The following is an 18,753-nucleotide window of genomic DNA, read 5'->3' on the forward strand; positions in this document are numbered from 1 at the left end:
CACTGTACTCTCCTCATTTTATACCCTGGCAATTGGGTTTAGAAGGCTATATAAACTTTTGAATCCACATTCTTCCTTACCACTGCAGCGCCTGTGTTTTCAATCTGACAAATTTTAGAAATTTTATCGAGCTTCAATAAAATATTTTAAGATAAATCGAAATAATTAAACAACGGTTAAAGGTTTAGAAAGGAAACAATATTAACTGATAAGTTTGATATATGTAGCTAAATACTCCATCAATCGAAAGGTTTAATTTTGTAGAAAACATTTGTAATGTTTAGTTTCAATATCATAAGAAAAAGGCACAGGGTTGTACACGATACTGAATCACGTTCAATCACTTCCGACCACCGTGAACCACGCCCCATGTACGTAGAGTGAAGTTGTGTCCACTGGCATGCTGCCAGCAAGCTTAGACTCACAGTCTCCGAATCGCATTATTTCCTGTTCTTGCAATGCTAAAGCATTTTTATATGTCTTCTCCTGTCGCTTGGGCTCCTGGTCAGTTTAAATATACAACTGTAATCGTATGTTTTGTTACGCTAATTAAGCTCCCCCCCACACCCCCAATCCCAATACTTCTGCTACCCTCCAGATTCGGAGGGGTTGCCCCGTGGTCAAAGCGTTCGCTCATCACGATTCGATACCCACATGGGTACGTTGTATGAATCCGATTTCCTGCTGCCGAGATGTTGCTTGAATATCATCAAAAAGCGGTGGAAAACTCAACTCACTCACTCACTCACTCACTCACTCACTCACTCATGCATGCTGCTTCGTGCATGATCCGACCCGTGAAGGTCCGGGGTAGAACAAGACTTAAGCAAACCCATGCTTGCCATAAAAGGCGACTATGCTTGTCGTAAGAGGCGATTAACGGGATCGGGTGGTCAGACTTGCTGATTTGGTTGACACATGTCAACGGTTCCCAATTGCGCAGATCGATGCTCATGTTGTTGATCACTGGATTGTCTGGTCCAGACTCGATTGTTACAGACCGCCGCGGAATACTGCTGATAGCGGCGTAGAGCAAAACTCTCTCACTCAATCCTACATTATTCCCAACACGATTTACGTCATTACTTTGATCCCCACTGGTTGCATGCTGAGCTAAGCAATATTTTTTCAAAATTTACCAAATAAGTTCCATTAAACTTTGGAAAAGCATTATTTGATACACAAGGAAAACAATCAAGGCCTTTGACCACTATAACGTGTGGACATTTTCACGAAACATTTCCAGTGCATTGACTGCAGATATTTTACAACATTTTGAAAACATAAACTATTTTGTTTAAATTAAGTTTGTAAAATTGTTGAGTTTAAAGTAAGAGTGATGTTTGGCAGGTGTAAGAACAAGTTGTTTTATACATTTTGTTGCGAATATTTGCCCTCACGATTTTTTCACTGTTGGGGGCGGTAGGGGGTAGCCCAGTGGTTCGTCACACTGAAGACCCGGGTTTGATTCTTCACATGGCTACAATGTGTGTAGCCCATTTCCGTGATATTGCTGGAATATTGCTAAACACGACGTAAAACCATACTCCTTCAGTTTGACTTGTTCTACGCTGCACCCAGCTAAACTGAAGCTACATTTGATGGTGGTTTGTAGATAATCAAGTGTGGAAATGTGACGGAAATGCCATCACGAGAAGCCAGCAAATTACAACACTGCTGACTGACTATACATATATAACAACACAACACAAGATATTTATCAAAATAAATAAAGTCCATACCTTGTGGCCACAACATGTTATCATCTCTTTTTCAAGTTCCTGGTTGGTCTGCATAGCTGTCGACCGGATGGCTCTTTGTAGGTCATCTCCATGGAGACGTCTCGCTGGCTGAAAAGTCCCCTGAGCTTGGGCTATGGCGGGATATTTATTTGCAACTTGTTATAGCCCGCCTGCGGAATTTATTTACTAATTTACACAAGTAGTATATAAAATAAACTTACGTCAAGAATCATATAAACTTTGCAATAATTGATATATGACAACAACTGAAATGTACTGAATCAGATATTAAGGGAGTACAAAAGTACTAGATGTGTACTTCAGAATCAAGCAAAGTACAATACGTCTGTGTAATGTTTTTACACCTTTAGAGTCCCTCACCAAATACGAACACTGACTCTTTTCGTTTCACAACATTGCTACAGGTTCCTGACTTCACGTCCCGTCCATATGCTTAACTATGATGCTGAAATGCTCCCAGTGGTGGGACGTTAGTGAGATTGGTCTGAATGAATCGGGGGAGTTTGATGGTTTGCCTGACTTAAAGATCGGCACCACCTTAGCAGTTTTCCAGGATGTGGGTATGGTTCCTTGGGTCCAGATTTTATTGAAGAGTGTTATTGTAAGGTTTAAGATGTTGTTTGGTAGTTTGTTTAGTATAGTGAAGGTGATGTTATCTGGACCCAGGACTGAGGCTGCGTTTTTGTGTTGATAAGTTTATTGATTTGTAGGTTGGCGTGTGGTAATTCTGGGGTGAATGGGGGGTGATTGTTGGTGAGTATTGTGTGTAGTTGGTGGAGCTGCTGATTTCCGAAAAATAGGCAGCGACCGCGTTTGCTTTACCTTTGTTTGTGGCTATGTCCTGAAGGTAAGGATGAATGATTTTTTTTTGGAATTGCCCTGTATTGCTTTAAATTTGTTCCACAGTTTTCGAGTGTTTGATTTGTCGAGCCTCAGGGTTGAACAGAAATCTTGCCAATGGTGGTTTTAGCTGCCCTGATTGTTTTGTGGAATTCCGTAGTTTTCTGGCCAAAAATAATTTTGATGGCCCTTTTTCATGCCTTTCTGCCATTAGGAATTTCGAGGCTTCACCAGGGGACTGTTTTTGATGCTGGGGTGGGTCGAAAGGTGGGTATGCATTTGTTTGAGATGTCTATGAATAGTGTTTGTACGGTTTGCGTTAAATATGTTACTGTCTGGGTTTTGTATGGTGGATATGTTTACGTGGTTACATACGTGAGTGAATTTGTTCCAATCTGCTTTGTGTAGGTTGTATGTTATTTTCTTGTTTGTAGGGGGAGTAGAGTTTGTCTGTGGTGAGTGATGAGTAAGTAGGTTGTTAATGTTGATTTTGATGGGGCAGTGGTCACTGCCCCAGGCGTCTGTATGTGCCTCCCATGTGCTGTGTTTTGCTTGCATTGGTGTGGTTATGGTGAGGTCAATTGCACTGGGTGTTTGGAATGGCGTATTTACAGAGGCACTTTCCTTTATAGTCCAGCTAAAAACTGCACAGACTGATAGGCAGCTAATTTGTGATGGTTTAGTCTGTTGATTCAAACAGTAATGTCAGCAGGTGTAGGCCACACAACCAACCATACTGACCTCCAACTACAAGTAAATACACTGCCCCTGGGCCCCGCATACCAAAGTGACCACAGAGCTCCTTGTAACCATGTATTGCCCAGCCCCTCCATCTCACACGCTCAGCCCCACGGACACGGACACGGCACACCCATAGCCTTGGGGGTCGCCACTCGCAGCCCTATGCATGTGGTAGAAGCCACAGACCCTTTTTGCCCTCCAGTAGGCTAATCTTGTAGGGTATCAGGCTTCTGTTGTGCTGTTTCAGTAACAGAATCGCCCAGTCTTTAATAATTCTGCTAAAAGTGATATGTAGGAAATAATGAAACAGGGCAGATAACCAAAACAGAATTTCTTCCTTTTAGGTCTAACCGAGCACCTGTCACTTTGCAAACTTTGACTGCATGGATTTTCTGCCAGACGCAACAGGGGTGTTTGGAATACTGTTATCATGGTTCGGGAACATCATTACACTTACTTTCAGGGATGTATGGTATATGAATTTAAAACTATTTCACATGACAAGTTATGATATCTTTTACACTTGCAAATGTAGACGAGGAGAATGGGTTTCTGACATGCATGCAGACACATAAGAAAAGAGATGCCTTGGGAACATATTCTAGAAACAACGAGCATGGTGTTCAAACGCACCCATATATGTGATCAGTTGTGAGGCCCTGCACGGAGCAAACATTTAGAAAAACATACCTTTGAAATTGGGTATTTTATGTTATATTATGGAATATTCTTTACTTATTATTACAATGACCTTGTATAAATGAACTGATAATACAAACGGACTTCATTGCCGTGTGAACGGCCATTTGATAACAATATGACATTACTGAATTTAAAGTGGACCAGGAGAATTCTATAAATAAACTACTGTTTTATTATTAATAATAAATTGGTATATCCACAGAACACACCAACTTCTAAACGCCACTCAAAGAATTCAAAGTGCTCTGTATTCAGTATCCAACAACTAACAACTGACTGATACGAGAGAGCAATAAACAGTAAGCTGATTCCTTTAGAATGCTCTTCTGTCCTTTTGTGAGCAAAATCAAAAAGAAACAGATAGCAATTGATCTTCAGTAACCCAAGATAGTGGCTAACGAAGACAAAGGCGACTAAGGACTTCGGGTGGTCAGACTCTCTGGCTTGGTTAACACATGTCATCGGTTCCCAGTTTCGCAAATCGATACCCATGCTGCTGACCACTGGATTGTCTGGTCCAGACTCGATTGTTTACAGACCACCCATATAGCTGGAACATTGCTGAGTGCTGCGTAAAACTAAACTGACACACTCACTAGTTCCGCCATACCAGACAATCCAGTGATGAGTATCATAAGTATCGATCTGTAGGAAGTATTGGGATACGATAACATGCATCAGTCTAGTCAGCCGTTTGTCGCCTCTTATCACAAGCATGGGTTGCTAAAGACCAACTCTAACCAGAGTCTTCAAGGGTCATTGGAAATGACATTTTGATCCATGGATGAGGCAAAACAATTTACAGGCCCATTCCTACTATAAACAGTAAAGGAATGAATATTAATACTGGAGATTCTGAATAAAAGAATTACTGAAGCTATGAATAAACGGACATTGCTGACACAGTACTGTGAAAATATATTTTGTAAGTTGTAACACTCATGTTCATCTGTAAATTTATAATTCCAGAGAATACCTGTAACCTGAAGCTACACAAACCACACTGAAGGCACCTGTAATTTAGATTTCCCCAAGCTAGCATGTATCTGGCCTCAGTCTATCTGCATGAGTGAGTGAGTTTATTTTTACGCTGTTTTCAGCAATGTTCCAACTTTACGGCAGTGTTGTTTTAATAATCAAATCTGGACCAGACAATCCTGTGATCAACATCATCAGCATCAATCTGCGCAATTGGGTAATGAACTTTGAAATGAATATATGCATGCGTGCGTGCATGCGTGCATGCGTGCGTGCATGCGTGCGTGCATACGTGCGTGCCGCTTTCGCCAAATATATAAGATGAAACATGTCCATGTGCTACAGGCGAGTGCTTTACCATGTTTCATGAATAATGTAATTATAATCAAATAGGCAGAGAGATGAATGAGAGCAGATAATGAAATATTTCTTCTCCTCCACAATATATGATGCAAGGGACAACAGCTCTGGCTTCATACAGTATTTGTCAGGATCAATCTGGGCTAACCAGCTGATCCAACCAGCACCTTAAACACTAATCTACCACGATTATCCCCCTTGTGACGTATTGTCTCCAGTGCAGCAACTTTTGTCTATGTATACATATACAACAAAGATTAATTCTGACAACGGAACAGATTCAGTTAATCAATACTCATAATGAGGTAATCTCTTCATGATGAGCAGAACGTCTGCTGGAAAACATGCATGATCGACATGTAGGACCGAGGAGTAAGATGGGAAATTCACTTACACTTAAGAAAATACATTCTAACAACCGAATGGTTGAAGTGAAGTGTGGTACATGACAATGCTGATTTTATGCGAGGTCTAACTGTACAAACATATATATGGTTTGGGGGTTTGGGGGATGGGGTAGTTCACTCTGCAGTACTACATAATTACATGTGAGGTGTGTTCCTAGGAGTAAACAGCAAAGTGTCCAAAGAAATCGAGACAAAATCAGACAATATGTTTTCAAAATGCAGAATAAAGCATTTTCGGATAGGCAGTTGATAGAAAGTTATGTTGTCTGTCATGTTGATACGGCTAAAGATGAGTTAATGATACTATCATGAAGTGATAATTCATACCAAATTCATTATTAATTGTAACCAGTACAAGCAATACATTAGTACTCAAATATAAGGATAATATAAATATAGAATATTAGTTTCATCATGTATGAGCTTAAACAAAGACTCCTCTCAAAAGTAGCAAAGCTTATCTCTCAGACATTCTATTGAAAAAGGTATAAGTTATGACCACACAATTTCACAGATATTTTATGGTTAAAATCCTAGCCTGAGGTAATCAGAACTCCACTGTAAGACAAACCATTCACTAAGACAAGGGTTATGTCTAGACAGGTTAACAAACTGCTTTGATGAGGTGAACATGCCATCACCTACAGTAAAATAATAGTATGCAAACACCAGTTGATGTTCGTTAAAGATCCAGCCCAGAGTAAGGAATCAAGATCCAGAAACATTCTAACAACAGAATGGTTGAAGTGAAGTGTGGTACATGACAATGCTGATTTTATGCAAGGTCTAACTGTACAAACATATATATGGTTTGGGGGTTTGGGGGATGGGGTAGTTCACTCTGCAGTACTAAACAACCACATGTGGCGTGTGGTCCTAGGGGTAAACAACAGAACATCCAAAGAAATCGAGACAAAATGGGACAATACATTTCAAAATGCAGAAAAAAAATACAAAAGAAAAAAACCCGAAAAACAAACAAACACAAAACGTTTTTGGATAGGCAGTTGATACAAAGTTATGTTGTCTGCCATGTTGATACGGCTAAAGATGAGTTGATGATACCCCCCAACCCTTCATTAGCTTGATGAAGGTTTAATAAAGGGATTCATTTATAAAGGGTTTCATGCAACTGATTGCATTGATCGATGCTCTTGATATCAATCACTGGTTTGTGTGGTTCCAACACAGTTATTTACAGACCACGGTGACAGACAGACAGACAGACAGATATTTTATTCAGTATAAAGGCCAAAGGCCCATAATACAAAAAAGTAGATTTGTTGAGATAAGTGCACGTAACATTGATAGGATTTATGTTTTCAGGGTTACAGTTCTAATTTCAAGTACATATTTCAGAAATGTACAGACATTTATGATAGTTTTTTCTTTAGTGTTAAGTATGTGTGTTAAATTTTGTTTGCTGACATTGCCATACAAACATGGAGTGTTGAACCTATTTCTAGCATCATTATATAATTTACAATCCAGCAGGACATGTCTTTCATCGTCAATACATTTCAAATTTTCTGCCTTACAGTACAAACAAACTTTGTCAGCCACTGGAATGTCATTATATCTTCCTACTTCTATACCTAACCCAAAAGTGCTGCACCTAAACTTTGCTAGTAGAGATTTTAGATAGGGAGAAATTGATAATGATCGGTAGCTTTCTACATGCAGTAATGATTTAAAGTGTTTGTAGGCAAATGAATCTGAAAGTTTATGAACAGTGGCAGACCATGATTGTTTGAGGTTATCAGAGAGCCGAAGTTTAAACTGCTGCATAAATTGCTTTGCTATCACTGACATCCTGTGTGATCCATACAAACCTAAAACCGACGGTAAAGAGGATATTTTTTTATTTTTATATTTGTAGCCCATGTGGTCTTACCTAGATCATCAAGAGATTTCAACATATCATAACACTGAGTCGATGTGATTTTAACTGTATTAACCTACACCAGTATTTAACTGCTCTGCCACATTCCCCTACTATTAACACTGCTGCCAAATCTGAGGTTTTTCTGCAAATTTTAATCTGGAGGCCTTCAATAATTTTACAATATGATGTTCCCCAAACCTCAGATCCATAGCACAGTATAGGCAGAATGACAGATTTGAACAACTTAAAGAGGTCCTGATCTGACAGATTACCAAGATTTCTTTGAAATGAGTAGATAATGCTTTATTGCCTTGAGAGAGGAGGCAATGTTGTGCTTTAGTCCATGATAGCCTGGGAGTAAAAACTATGCCAAGATACCTATAAAATGGCACAACTTCAATTTGTTTACCCTCAAAGAACCAGTTTTCATGGTGCCTTAAAATATCCTGAGTTTCGAAAAAAAATGATCTTTGTTTTTGTCCAAATTAATCTTCATACCAGTATGCCTGCAGAATAACTCTAGTGCATTAAGCCTCTTCCGTAATTGAAGTGCAGTATCTGCAACTCCTGACACATCATCAGCAAACATTAATCCATAGAGATTATCAACATTAACATTGATGTTAACACCTTTTCTTCCAAAACTTTCTAAAACTGAAAAGAGCTCATTCATAAAGATAATGAATAGTTGGGGACTCAGGATGCAACCTTGACGGGTGCCTTGATTGCACCTGAAGGTGTCAGTGAGGCCATTTGAAATCCTAACACAGGCTACCAATTTTCGAGTACATGGACACTAAGATATTATAGAATTTGCCAGTTATTCCAACATCCTTTAGACAATCAAATAAAACTTTATGATTGATTGTATCAAATGCTTTTGCAAAATCTATAAAAATACAATAAAACCTTTCCCTTTTTTATGAGCATGTACAACTACATTCAATGTGAAATCCATAAGAGAGATGCCCCTATAATTACTGGAGTCTTGTTTTAATCCTTACTTGAAGAGAGGACATGTTATACTTATACCCCTCACAGTTGGGAAATTGCCTGTATTAAGTATTTGGTTAAAACGAAATGTAAGATGCTGAACAGAATATGGTTTTGATGTTTTAATAATTTCAGCTGCTATACCATCAGGTACGGCAGATTTATTGTTTTTCAGTTTGTCACTGTTATGGCTCACTTCCTGTTCTGTAATGTTATCATTTAAGCCATCATCACACACAGAATCACACACTGCATCTGGAGTGTCACATGGGAGTAACTGTAAGTCTTGATCACAAGTCAGCAGAGAGGAGAAATGTTTCACCCAGTCACATGGGTCAATCTTAGCATTAGTAACAGGTGTTTTCCTAGTACACTTAAGTAATTGCCAAAACATTTTAGGGTCATTCCTGGCTTCCACAAGTTTGTGTTGTTTGTGTTTATAATATTATCTCTTCTTCCCTTTAAACATGCATTTCAGTGATGACCTCAGCGATTTGAATATATTAAAATCATCACCATAATCTCTGAGCTCTAAGAGCAGCATATTTCTTACGTTTAAGTACTTCTAATTCTTGGTCCCACTATGGAGGCTGGGTTTGGAATTTCCTTGTGTTAGGCATACATAATTTCTTGGCAACATCAGCAGACTGATAAAAAAATGTTTGTGATAGCTAGTATTGCTGGGTCAATATTGTTATTTATCTTATCGCACAGGGACTCATGTTCAGTTTCCATTAAGCCTTTAAAGTTACTAATTAAATTTTCAGAGGAATCCCTGTCCCCTACAAACTTTATCCAGTCATGTGAAGTCTGTTCCTGTAGAGTGGTGCTAGGATGTAGTCTGGCTTCTGTTTATGTATCACCATCAGTAATAGGTTAACAGTCACATGTTGAGTGGAAGCCATGAACCTGATATAGGGAAATGATTGGAGTAATCAGCATCTTCAACTTTAAATGTATATAAATAACGTAGCTGAAGCAGGTGAATTCTCCATGTTTATCTGCAAACAATCTACCATTCAAAATATGCATACCAAAGCTTCTACATACTTCTGCAAGTTTTTTCCATAATTATTCAGATATTGGTCTTTATTGGATCTGGCGGTGTCGAAGACATCACTTGGGTAGTCAACTATGTCATGTTGAATAAAATCGATATTATCATTAGGAAAATAGTCCATAAGATCTTTGGTTCTTGCATTTAGGTCTCCTGCCAAAAATATAGCCCTGTCTGGGTCGTCTGAAGAAATAATATGGAGGCATTCTGCAAGATAGTCGAGACCATCACAGTCCCTGTTTCTATAAATTGGTGGATTTTCTGGGGATATGTAGTTAAAGAACAGTATGACATCATTTTTCCAGTTCCACAGCGAGCTGTTTAGGAGGAATATGACAGTAAATCCCTTTTGAAAATCACTGAATTCCGAGTTTGTCCTCACGAATGATTCAAGAAAAGCAACAATGTCATATCTTTTGATAAACGTTTTCAACTCACTGCATTGTTGGTATTTATTCAGCCCCTCTATGTTCCATGAAAGAATATCCAGTGAACCATGGCCGTCGCATCACATCTGTGCAGTGTTGTTTGCCTGGTTGGAGTGACCTCCCTTGACGAATCTGTACTTCCGGGTCCAAACATTGCGTTCTCGTGGTCCGCCCACTTTGGACTCTTATTGTGTTGCGTTGATGGATTTACTCTCACGATAGATTTTGAGTTCTTGCCATACTTGAATACTTAACCATCAACGATGAGCTTGTTCAGTCTCACTTTGGGTCGTTTCCGAGCTTTCTGTGTCTTTGCAAACCAGTTTGACAGAGCACGCCTGTCCTCCAAAAGTGGGAAATCTTCGTTCACTCCGTGTTGTGAGTCCTTGTGTAACATCTCTCTCGCTGACGTTTGCAAAGTGAGGGAATCCGCCCTTGCTTGAGCAAAAACAAAATAAACAAAAAAAAAAAATATCCTGTTCCTTTTTTCATGATGATCCACCGTTGGGGGTCAGTGACAGAGGGAAGGGAGCGCTGGGGTAAACTGACAAGCCTGCTGTAGGTGTCCTAGCGCCAGCCTCCTTCAACTCAACAGTTTAAGTAACAGCAGTCTTGTCACTTTCCTCCCCAGAGTAATTTCTAATTCACACTTCAGATGTAAGATCAAGCTGCCCTGTAGCTTATTTTTGTCAGTGACAGAATTAGTCTCACCAGGACATGTCAGCAGCGACGAGGTCGTCACATGTAAAAAACTTTCCTATAACATGTCAGCATGACAATGCAGCGCTGACGGGAGATGGGAAACATATAAACAGATGTGCAGTTCTATTCAATGTAAAATGATTGCTTGTTTGCTTTCTGTTGGCAGTTTCACGCAGCGCTCAGCATTAGTTCAGCCATAGACACGTGAAGGACGCAGATCGATGACCATGCTATTGATCATTGGATTGTCTGGTCCACATTCGATTATTTACTGACAGTCACCGTATAGGTGGAACATTGCTGAGTGCGGCGTACAGTCCACTCACTCGGCTAGTTCACCTATATGGCGGCAGCCTGTACCAGACAATCCAGTGATGATGAACATCATAAGCATCGATCTCTGCAGTACTGGGATACGATACCAATGAATCAGTCGACTCAGCCGACCGTCAGTGAAATATATACATGTGCTACAGGCGAGCGGTTTACCATGATCTGTGAATAATGGAATTAGAGTGAATGGGTAAGGAGATGAATGAGCGCGGACTATTAAATATCGTTTTATCCTCCAGCGTCCCTCGAGGGACGGGACAACAATTCTGGCTTCACACAGTGCAGTGATGATCAGTCTAGGCGCCTAAATGGCTGATGCAATCAAGTCTAACAAGTCTACTATGACCGTCATCTTGAGACGTATGTCTTATGTGCAGCAACTACCCTTGATTGATAAATATATACAGCTAAGATTAGCTTTGACAACAAAATAGATTCAGTTTAATCAACACTTATATGGAGATACACTATTCTTGATCAGCAGAACTTCTGCTGGAAAACAAGTATGATCGGCATGTGTGATCGACATGAAAGATCGGAATTTCAAGACCTTACCTACAGACAAAAAACAACTTAGCAACAGAACACAAAGAAATTGCATATTATAGCTATACCGGCTGGTATATTTAATGGGACAGTATGGTACATGTCAGTGTTGATTTTATGCGATTGATAATAATTTCAGGTTCAGGGAACATAACCACCACACTAACCCCGGACCCCACAAATTATCCCGCCTAATCTTGGATACCATGACATGAGTCAAGTTAGTGAGTGAGTGAATGTTGTCTGTGCTAGTTGTCAAAACCTCGTAAAAGAAAAAGAAAACAATGGCTGAGTGAGTCAGTTTTATTTTAGCAGACATACATATGGATGGTGTTCTGTTACAGAAAACTGTACGGATGAGTGAGCGAGAAAGAATGTTTTTTTGGCTGGATGCAATAAACCAGTGAGAGAGTGAGTGAGTGAGTGAGTGATGTGTGGGTCATCAAACCAGTGAGAGAGTGAGGTGAGGTGAGGTGAGGTGAGGTGAGGTGAGGTGAGGTGAGGTGAGGTGATTTGTTAATTGGCATAGATAGTGCCCAGCTGAAGGACCTTGTACAAACAAACCAGTGAGCAAGTGGCTGAATGCGTGAGTGAGTGAGTTAGTAAGAGTTGCTTCTGCCAGAGCCAGCAGTGATATAAATGATGTTATGCTACAGAAGCTTGTACAAACAACCAGTGGTCGAGTGAGTGAGTATCATTTCCTCCAGAGGAAGGATTGTATAGTATATATTGTTGGATATCGTACATCTTGAGATCGTTTTGAAAAAGGAAAGTTGATGGTCAGAATATTGTCCAATGCAGCTTACTGTTAATGCCAATCTTTCCGAACAGGTATCCTTCACAGTTGAACAGCACTTTGGAAAGGCCAGTTGGGATACTTATTTCAAGAGTGAAATGACAAAACGATATAGCAATATATCTATATATGACTTCCTGAAATTTTACGTTTCATTTTTCCTACAGATGGCACAGTGCGGGCCTTCAGTATTTATTTCAGTTATTTAGTAAAACTGTAAATGTGAAAGATTTTAATATTATTGAATTAGATATTTAATGAGGGCCTACAGCTTCTGAAGTCTGTCTTTATAGTTTCCTCTGCTGCTTGTTTTCTTTGATGAAATACAAATACTGCTGCCTGGATCAGTCTATAGGGCTCTCGCGGCAATGTAGTATATACTATACTGAAATAATATCATATTTGGTATCTCTAACAACATTTAAAATTGATGTTTTTCATAATTATTTTGAATAAACATTAAAAGAAATAAACAACGGAATTTCAGTCACACTCTGTCCCCAATGTTTGTGGCACTTGTGCTAAGTGATATTTTAAATGCAGTGCTAAGCTGCTGTGAAACATTAGATGGTATTTAGTATTCTGGTAGTGGTTGGTACCCTCACCTATAGAACTGCATAGAGATATAATTATTTGCGAGAAATTACTTAGGGGAATTAAAGAGTACAAACAGTGTCCACCTCCAGTGCTTTTACAATGAGTGAGTGAGTGAGTTGCGTTTTTCACTTGAAGTGCACTTTCAATACACCACTAGGGGAAGCCTTGACGTCATGTTGGAATTTAACAAGAGCTGCTTTATATAATTAAAATGGGGCACTAATTTTGAAATTGGTTTGGATATATGGAAAGGTCCCAGGATATTACTAAAAGTTTTGACATTATTTATTCTTACATACTAGTATGTAAAAGGCTCATATCTCAAAATATTTGAATGGAAAATGAAAGTCCTACTTTTCTAAGAATACGAGGTAGGGGCATCAAAGAGGTGGCAGAATGGGTACTCTCAAATGTATACAGTATCGTGGTACCGGCATTAACACCCGTAATGTAAAGGCTTCAGTTGCTTGTGGCTGATATCCATTGTTCATAGAGCTTAGTGAAATACAATGAAATGATCTGCTTCTAATGCCATCTAATAGACCTCAATATAAGGCCGACGAAATGGTAACTAATCTTGATTCAGTAGGTAGGCAGAACTAGGCACGTAATTTAAAAAAAACAATCTGTTAAGTTCAGGTCTTTGCTGTGCTTGGGTTTACGGGAAGGTTTCATGTAGAGGTAGTCTTCTTACCACTTTCCAACCCGAGGGAAAGATATGTGCAGTCAATAACGGACAAGTTCATTAACTTCTAGCACAAGATATGATTGTTATCAAGAATCATATTAATAGAATCGGCCCCGTGTACAAATGCTTCTGACCTTCCTCGTACTCCAGTCGTATAAAGCTAAATATCGATATTGGAGACAATGCAAAATATGAACAAGTATTTGTATATTGTAACAAGCCCAATCCGCCGTAAAACAAAGACACGGTGACACTCTATCAAATCCGATCCCTGCCGAAGCCTTTACAATGAATTGTGTACAGATTCATAGCTGAAGCCTTTCTCATGTTCTTTTCCTAATGGTAAAGTTCCAATATCTTGGTAAGATGATATAACTGCCCCAAAACCAAAGCCCAAGAGTAAAGAACTTACCTATCTCATTTAAACCATGTTACCCTACAGAGTATGGGTACCCGGTGGGATTGAGAAGTGTGATTATAACTCTCTAACATAAGAGGCAGCTTGGGTTTTCAGGGCAATAATAATCAGATCGTTTTTTGGTTCCGATACCTTGATTCGGAACGCAAGCCAATATTCTAAGTAGCCCAAGCAGTATCTATTGTTAAATCTTTGTGCTTTGAATGAAGAGATATGACTAAAATTCAAGTACCTTACATTTCCCTTTTCATAATTGATCTACCCATTCCTCAAGCGTTTCTGAGCAGCATGTACGCATTTGCAGTACAAAGTACAGGCGGAAAGCACAGTGGTTTTATCGTAATTGAGACACCGATATTTATTGACGTTTTACTTTGAAGATTTAAAACTATTTTCCAGTTTTGGACGCTCAGTCTATTTCTCTGTGTCTTCATTTGTGCCAGTCAGTTGAGGATTACTTTCATCAGCTTCAAAGTTTCAGACGAATTTTCATGCAAACTCAGATCCTTGTACCACTGTAAGGAGCTTTTACATGTTCATTCAAACAGACGAAACAATGCGGTTAAATGAGTTACAATACAAGTGGACTCTGGCGATTCACTAGGACCGCGTGTCGTACAACTGCAAATATTGTGACTGCCAAATTATATCATAATTGAGAAACTATCTAGTACAATCCGGATTTAATATTAAAAAGAATTAATTATGATGGGATGATTTTTAAACTCCTACATTAATCTTTTAAACAAAAGAGCAATACCGTATGCTTGTTCTTCTTCAGTAGACTTACAGTCGGAGTTCCCGTCAAAAGTCGAAATTGAAAAGAGGGGGAAGTAGGAGGAATGGCGTTCGGGATAGTAACTCTTTCCCTCTTGGCTAGAGGTGTGAATATGGTAACACTCACGACACACCAATTCTTCGGGAAGAGGACTGTGCATGAGGCCCTGCAAATAGTCAACTAAAAGCGTGTGCTCGGCGTACACTGGTTCTTTACACATACTTACTGAAATCAGCATCTGCTCAAGAATGAAACATCATATACGAAGGAATGTTTGCTTGTTAACTTCATTAATATCTTGCTGATAACTAAAGGGCCTGGTCAGTTACATTCAGCACATCAATTTTTAATCTAAGTCTTTGAAGGGCATTGAGAAGTGGAATGCATAAGAATGAATATTTATGGATATCAACTTCTTTATATGAGAACACAACGTTTCGGAGTTAATGCTTACTCCTTCATCAGGTGATAAGTAAGCATTAACTCCGAAACGTTGTGTTCTCATATAAAGAAGTTGATATCCATAAATCTTCATTCTTAATTTTTAATTTTACAGTCTAAGGTGGAATGGCACGTGGAGTTACAGGGAACTTGAGCTGTGAAACACTTATACCTGCTTGTTTAACACCTGTTACTATCAGCACAGCAACATCAAGCCAAACCATGGCCACCAGAATCTGGCTCACTTTGAACTACAGCTCTGCGAGAAACGTCACTGTCAATACACATCAGATGTCCCATGTAATAGTAATGGGGAATAGGAATAGGAATAGGAATAGGAATAGGAATAGTCAGCTTATATAGCAGCCATATCCAGGCACAATGCCTGCTCACAGCACAACGCACATTTGTATAGTCGGTCATCGAAGACCATTCTACTATCTGAAAGTTTTCAGGTCCCTGGGGAGTATACAGCCATGGTGCTTGTTGGGTGCAATGAACTAAACATTGCCATTGCTATCAAATCATCACGGGTATCAAAATTTCCATAAATATGAATTAATCACAAATTTACATTTTTACTGATTATACGCATTAACTGTAATATATTGGAATGGAAAACAGAAAAACACTTTACAGATGGTTGGCAGGTTGTCAAGACTCTGAGGTTGAACTTCCAGACTTTACACTCCTATAGCGATGCCATCCATCCATACATGACACAAATATCAGATCAATCCAAGCCGAACAGATTTCTCAATACAGGTTACGAGAGAATGTATGTAGGGGTTCAAATTGTTTAAGAAATTTCAACGAAATCTCAACGAAATTTCAACGAAAAGGGCACTTTACAGATGGTCGGCAGGTTGGCAAGTGTACAGTCTACTTGACCACTTGACCATTTCAACAGCAGTAACTGGAAGCTTTACAAAATCTACATAAAGTCTCATGTGTCTGGACACTGTACAGTCTATTTGACCACTTGACCATTTCTACACTACCAGCTGGAAGTTACTCAAAATCTACCCCTGCTTGCATGTATCTAAACACTGTACAGTCTATCTGACCACCTGACCACCTCTACAGTACAAACTAAAAGCTACAAAAAATTAATGCCTGGCAGCATGTATATACACACTGTTGTCTGTTTAACCACTCGACCATTTCTACAGCATTAACTGGAACCTATAAAAACTCTACCCTTAACAGCAAGTATCTGGACAGTGTACAGTCTGTTTGAGCAGAGGTGGTTTCTTTAGGTATGTGCTAATTATCTTGCAGCAAACCCTCCTTCCTTTCATTCCAATTAAAATAAATTCATAATTTATTTGCATAGTGTAGCAATACAGACAGTAAACCATCTAAATTCAACGAATTCTGTTATGAATATCTATGATAAGCACAGTGCCCAGCCTCGCTAGTTGACCTATTCTGTCTAAAAATGCGACGATTTTGGTCTTCCATGGTTGAAGAGTCACTCTCAGTATATTTGCTTCCTTTCATTCAAATTCCAATAAATTTATAATTTAGTTGGATAGTGTAACAATATAGACACTAACACATCTAATATAGATCAAATCTGGTATGAAAATGTATGCCAAGCACAGTGCCCATTCTCTCAAGTTGACCTATTCTGTCTTGAAGTGCTACGATTGTTGAAAAGTCACTCTCAGTATATTTGCTTCCTTTCATTCAAATTAAAATAAATTCATATTTTTTTGCATAGTATAGCAATATAGACAGTAAATTATCTAAATTTAATGAATTCAGGTATGAATATCTATGACAAGCACAGTGCCCAGCCTCGCTAGTTGACCTATTCTGTCTTGAAATGCTACGATTTTGGCCTTCGACGGTTGAAGAGTCACTCTCAGTATTTTTGCTTCCTTTCATTCAAATTCCAATAAATTTATAATTCAGTTGGATAGTGTAACAATATAGACATTAACACATCTAACATAGATTAAATCTGGTATGAAAATCTATGATAAGCACAGTGCCCATTCTCTGAAGTTGACATATTCTGTCTTGAAATGCTACGATTTTGGTCTCCGACGGTTGAAAAGTCACTCTCAGTATATTTGCTTCCTTTCATTCAAATTAAAATAAATTCATAATTGTTTTGCATAGTGTAGCAATATAGACAATAATCCATCTAAATTCAACGAATTCTGCTATGTATATCTATCACAATCACAGTGCCCGGCCTCGCTAGTTGACCTATTCTGTATTGAAATGCGACGATTTTGGTCCTCGATGGCGAAAATGTGTCTCTTAGTATATTTGCTTCCTTTCATTCCAGTTCTAATGAAATTAGAGTTTATTTGCACAGTGTAGGAATATAGACAGTAAACCATTTAAATTCAATGAATTCTGCTATGAATATCTATGACAAGCACAGTGCCCAGCCTCTCAAGTTGACGCATTCTGTCTTGAAATGCTACGATTTCGGTCTTCGACGGTTGAAAAGTCACTCTCAGTATATTTGCTCCCTTTCATTCAAATTCGACTAAAGTCATAATTTATTTGCATGGTGTAGCAACATAGACAGTAATCCGTCTAAATTCAACGAATTCTGCTATGCATATCTATCACAATCACAGTGCCCGGCCTTGGAAGTTGACCTATTCTGTATTGAAATGCGACGATTTTGGTCCTCAATGGCGAAAATGTGTCTCTTAGTATGTTTGCTTCCTTTCATTCCAGTTCTAATGAAATTAGAGTTTATTTGCACAGTGTAGGAATATAGACAGTAAACCATTTAAATTCAATGAATTCTGCTATGAATATCTATGACAAGCACAGTGCCCAGCCTCTCAAGTTGACGCTTTCCTGTGTAAAAATGGTACGATTTTGGTCTTCGACGGTTGAAAAGTCACTCTCAGTATATTTGCTTCCTTTCATTCAAATTCGATTAAATTCATATTTTTTTTGCATAATATAGCAATATAGACAGTAAACTATGTAAATTCAATGAATTCGGTAATGAATATCTATGACAAGCACAGTGCCCAGCCTCGCAAGTTGACCTATTCTGTCTAAAAATGCTACGATTGAGGTCTTCGACGGTTGAAAAGTCACTCTCAGTATATTTGCTTCCTTTCATTCAAATTCCAAAAAATTCATAATGTATTTGCATAGTGTAGCAATATAGACAGTAAACTATCTAAATTTAATGCATTCAGGTATCAATATCTATGACAAGCACAGTACCCAGCCTCGCTAGTTGACTTATTCTGTCTTGAAATGCTACGATTATGGTCTTCGACGGTTGAAAAGTCACTCTCAGTATTTGTGCTT

Source organism: Haliotis asinina, chromosome 4, assembly GCF_037392515.1.
Source record: "Haliotis asinina isolate JCU_RB_2024 chromosome 4, JCU_Hal_asi_v2, whole genome shotgun sequence".
In the NCBI taxonomy this organism is placed as follows: domain Eukaryota; kingdom Metazoa; phylum Mollusca; class Gastropoda; order Lepetellida; family Haliotidae; genus Haliotis; species Haliotis asinina.